Source organism: Cydia pomonella, chromosome 15 (assembly GCF_033807575.1).
Source record: "Cydia pomonella isolate Wapato2018A chromosome 15, ilCydPomo1, whole genome shotgun sequence".
NCBI lineage: Eukaryota > Metazoa > Arthropoda > Insecta > Lepidoptera > Tortricidae > Cydia > Cydia pomonella.
In genome coordinates, this window is record NC_084717.1 from 15316111 (window position 1) to 15321386 (window position 5276).

Here is a 5276-nt window from a genome sequence, read left to right on the forward strand (position 1 = left end):
TTAAATCATTGACTATAAAGTTTCAAATATTTCTTGCAACATTTGGAAATATTAACTTTCTGTTGATCTTAGATAACAAAAAGGAAATTATTACTCCGACTTTAAAGCGTTATTCATTTATTTAAGTACAAACATTGTAAACGCATTATTAAAGGGACCCATTGATTACCAGCCGACAATTTGCTCTAAATTATACTATACCTAAACTTTGTTTTAGAATCATTCTATTGATAGGGATCGCGTGGAAACCTGTTTAGTAATTTTTGAGTTTATCATTAACTTACACTTGGACAGATGGGGATGTCTTTGGAGACTGTTTGTGGGTGCCTAATGGTAAATCTGTAAGCTAGGCTCGAGTCTTATATTTTAAGGGCAGTTAGTAATAAATTGTTAGTAATAGGTAAGTTGTAGATATCTAATTTGCTATGTTGCTATTTATAGATCAGTTATTTAGAAAGCTAGTTATCTAGTCTAAATATTGAAAAAATAGTATTTAGTTTGATTGCGGTTAATCTATTTGTAAAGGTACAAGGTCAAGGCTAGCACACAGATGGGGTTCAAATAAAGCGGAATATTTCCTTTATTATTGACCAAGTAACACATTTTTGTCACATATTACATGTATATTACACATGGAGTCAAATGCATAGCATAATTAGTGAAATCTTCTTAAACAGCTTGTAGTTTGATGATTTGTTGTGGTATCGGAACAGCAGACCTCAGGTTGATTAGACTAGAGAACAGGAGAGATTGCAGACTTTCTGAAATCAGGAAAATAAATAAAATCAATATCTATTGCTTGGGTTAAATGGTTTCAACATATCAATTTTGTTGTTTTTCTTGTATGTTTTAACATTTGTAAGTTTAAAATTTAGTTTAAAGTTAAAGTAAGGATTAAAGAATGTAAATTTGTAGAAATATCACTAGAATACATTTATAGGGAGATGCAGTTAGCGATTTTCAGATGATACATGGCTGATAACACATAATTTAAGAGTAACTATGTAGGTACCATGTAGACCAAATTAGATTAGACACTACATCAAATGTAAGGATGCCTGTATGCATGTATAAACAGCTAGATTTAATATTAGAATCGTAATAACAATAACACTGATAGAGGATTCAAACATACATACATATTTAATTATCTATCTGTTAAATTTAAATTCATTTTTGTTTAAGAAAAATATGAAAGATACCTTTTTGCTTAACAACATAGTACATGATGTTGGTCCCAGGACACTTCTAGGATTCAGGGTGTCTGCATGAACTCGCGCCATGCCATGCTATCTTCTGTGTTCTTTATAGGCTCATTTCATTTCAGTTTTACCTTTCCTAGTTTACTCAAGTCATCTTGACAAGTGTGTAGGACGCTCAGAGTTACAGCTTTCATTTGACATATTGGGATCATAAATAGTATTTGTGTTGCTAATTTCTCTTCTAGAAATAATGAATTCTAATTATCTTCATTTCCGTCGCGGCGACTACTCCGTCTCTTCACAGATTCTAGGTCAAAAGGTGTTTGTCTGTCTTAATAGGATTTCATTTCAAAAGGATTTTGTTCAGGAAACGTGTAGAACCAATCGCAGGGGCTTGTTGTCAGGAATCTGTAGTCATTTACTAAGTTTTTCAGTCAAATGAAGTGCAGACTTTACAAGCAGCTAGTAGAAGGAAAGCTTGATGAATCATGTAAGTACATTTGTTTTCAAACAGGTTTTGAAGGGGCAAGCGTGGCCATCATTTTCTGTGTCTTACTGTCAGTGTCACAATTTGCTTCATAATTGCAGGTTGATACATACTCTTATGTATTTAAAGCTTAAAAACAGAGTCTAGAATCCCATAGCAACATGTAAGCGAAGACTTGAAGTACTAGGATCTTCATTCTCTGTTTTTTTAGTCACAGGATAGTGCAGGTTTTACAATTGATTCGTAGCGGTACTTAAAGCATAACTAGTCACGTGACTACAACTTCCAAACAGGTTTGATGGAACAAGGGCAGCCTATACCTTCTTAGTCTTCTGTAGGTGTTTTTATTCACAATGGATTGGTACATTTTTTCCAGCCTGTAATCTTGTTACTCTGCATCAGCAGTTTTGTAGTATTTTACCTCATTTGAAACTCGATTGGATATTAATGATGATTCATAAACTAAGGATTGGCAGGCTCTTTTTATTTGTTTTTCCATATAGGTTTGCATATTTGACTCTTGTATGGGTGGGAGAGGCGTTGCTGTCTCAAAGTTGTTAATGTGTTGGGAGAGGATGTTGTCAGCTCATTGTTGTTAACACAAATCAGGATCTCAATGTTTTGCTCAGATTAAATATTGCAGGATGCAGAGTTGAGCTGCAACAAGGTATTTGAAGCTGGAAACTTTTGCTGTTCTGAAATTATACAGTGAAATAAATTATTAACATATAGTAGTTAGTTCATTATCAAAGAGTAGAGTACAGATTAAGTTTAGAGTAAGAATTGTCTAATATAGTTAAGCTAGCTACCCAGGAACAGAGTTTACATAGTAGATAAGCATTAGAGTTAATTTTTGTCATACTATAACATGCAATTGGACTTGTGTGTTTGGTTTGATACATTTTAGAACTAAAATCTGATTTTCACAACTGACCCTTTATTATATAATATTTAACATTTTGGGATTTATTTGGTAAAAACAAGTCAAATAGTAAACATTTACCTGAAGTAGTGAAGAAGTCATGGAAAGTAGTTAGACCAGGTGTAGTTTCTTTGAGTCAGGCTAAGTACACTCCGATGGGCTGAAAATTGTAAGACATTTTTGTTAAGGAATGGGTTTCAATGACAAAATAGTATAGTTGGGATTCACTTATGAAAGAGTGTATTACAGGTTGTAGTATGGCATTTTGGTAAATAAATGCAAATTTAAACCTGCTTAAGTTGATTTAGTTTTACTTGTACTTAGGTTTATTTAGCTTATAAGTGAGTTGTATGTTTACTAGATTCTTTGATAATGGCTTAGGTTAATAAAAAAACCAAATGTGACAAACAGGTTAAAATGTAAAGGGCAGTCAGTGCGTCTTTCTTTAAAAATTCATTGAGGGATCACTATTTTCATAGGGTTATTATAAACTTTGTACTCACATGATAGATTTCATTGATTTGACTATGTCAATTAAAAAGGCGCGGCCTAGGCATAAATCAATCAAGTTCTCGCACTTATTGTTTAACTTTGGATGTATTGCTTTTATAACCTGAAAATCAAAACAAATTTATTAAATATTGGTTATGAAAAAATGAGTAATGTTATTCAGAACGAAATTGTCAGAAAGACTGGATAGAAATAAAATAATACACATAGCTTGTTCATTAAGGGGAATTCTTTTATGAAATTGAATTGCAAAGATACATTAATATGGTTTAAACAATGGTTTAAAACTGAAGAAAATACATACCATTTTCTGTTCCGTAATCATCTTAAACTTTTAATCCGCTTTTACAATAATTTTCATGTATTTAGTTTTAAGTTCACGTCAAGGTCTTTTTGTAGGTTCTTGCAAACTTTATTTTAAATTCGGAACCAAGATCAAACACTCAGGACACTGTACATAGATTCATATTTACAATTAATCACACGGCTTTATAAAAGCAAAACGTTATTTAAAGTCTGAAATTAATATTAAACTTACAAACTAAGTTAACACATCAAACTATTATAGCCATTTCGAACTTTGTTTTGCATGTGTGCTGGTGGACGTAATTCTCTAGCGGTAAAATCACCATGTGCATAATCAAAACGGGATTCAATAAACACGTCTCTTTTATTAGTTCTTAAAATGAAAGGGATACACTGAATTCAATACAATGTCAAATTAATGTTTTAATATCTACGCAATAGTGTAAGGAGCATAGACATACAATGTAAGGAGCGGATCATAGATAACAACAAGATGGCGTTGAAGTTTTCACGTTTTATTTCCTTATGTTGGTAGTGTCTTTTTGTATGAATATTTCTTAGATACGAGAAAATGACGGAGACGCATTTACACTTGTCATTAAGGGCTCTACAAATCTTGCGATACATTGTGTGCGTTTTTAGTTAGTTGTGCTTCAAGTTTTTACGTGTGTTGTGATACATGAAGAATAAAAAGAAGAAAGATCCTGTAATGAACACAAAAGTATTTTCTTTTCTAGTCAAAAAAATAATGATATAATTTATTGCGGAAGCTAAATGAAATTCGTAATAGACTGAGTTATTGCATTAGAACTGAATTTTGACCACTGTCATGTTTATGTATGGAAAGAGAGAGATATAGAGGGGGAAAAAGAGGAACGTATTTAAGAAATTTATTGGAAATCATAATTTAATTTGACACAAAGATTGTAGAAGAATTGACATGGGACGAAGAAAACCTTATAATGATGATTAGCGAGTGTTCAAGATTTCATGGAGTGAAGTAAGTGTGAAAAGCAAAGTAAACGAGAAAAGCCCTGGAAGCGGACGCAGTCAAATACATTGTTCTGACCAATTACGCACCACTGCCGCCATAGACAGAAACAGATGGAGAAAGATCATAAGAGAGAAAGTGATGCAAAAGGCAGGCCATGACTTTCAATATTGGGGAATACGACACGGGATAGAGGGGAGTGTAATATAATTGCGATTTTGTATTTGTTTTTATCTCTTTCACGCGAATACCATTTTATGATTAATAGATAAGGATGAATTTGTGAAGTGTTTAACCCATCATTTTAAAAAGATATATCAAAAAAGTGTAGTGATAATGAATCGTTCGCGTGTGCGTGTTAATGTTCATGTTGTGTAAAATATTTAGTTATGTTTGCCGTGTCTGGATATCGTACAGTCTGTGGAGACCTGATTTCAACCACAGAGAATAATTTTTGTTAAGTTGGGTAGCCTTAAGCCTACCAATGAACAGAACGGACCGAGTAGCCAACATGTAAGACGCTTACGCTTAGTAGTGATCATAGCGCAACTGTCACTGTCGCACTAATATGGAAGAGTGAAAGAGAGACACAAAGCGTTTGGTAATCGAAGCGATTTAGCAATTGTCATCTTGGCTGTTTTATACTCTATGTTTATCTTGAAGGTCAAAATTGACAAAATGTAAAGAAAAAATAAATTATAACCTACAAAATTGTTGGATAAGAAATGTGGCGATAATTTGTTTTTATTTATTATACGCAAAGTAAAAGAAAGCAAAACGAACAAACGTTTCATCATCAAGAGAAGACGAAAGACTGAATGAATATCTCTCTGAGTTCTGTAAAGCATCTAAATTCCC

General features: G+C 32.8%; 1 long non-coding RNA gene across 1 annotated transcript; it reads right to left on the reverse strand.

The window, feature by feature from the left end:
- Positions 1 to 556: 556 nt before the first annotated feature.
- Positions 557 to 4872, reverse strand: LOC133525971 (uncharacterized). Its single transcript, XR_009800652.1, has 5 exons — positions 3426 to 4872; positions 3115 to 3224; positions 2693 to 2771; positions 1203 to 2384; positions 557 to 761 (listed from the first exon to the last, which is right to left on the reverse strand). It is a non-coding gene; the product is annotated as an uncharacterized LOC133525971 (long non-coding RNA).
- Between the last annotated feature and the right edge of the window lie 404 nt (positions 4873 to 5276).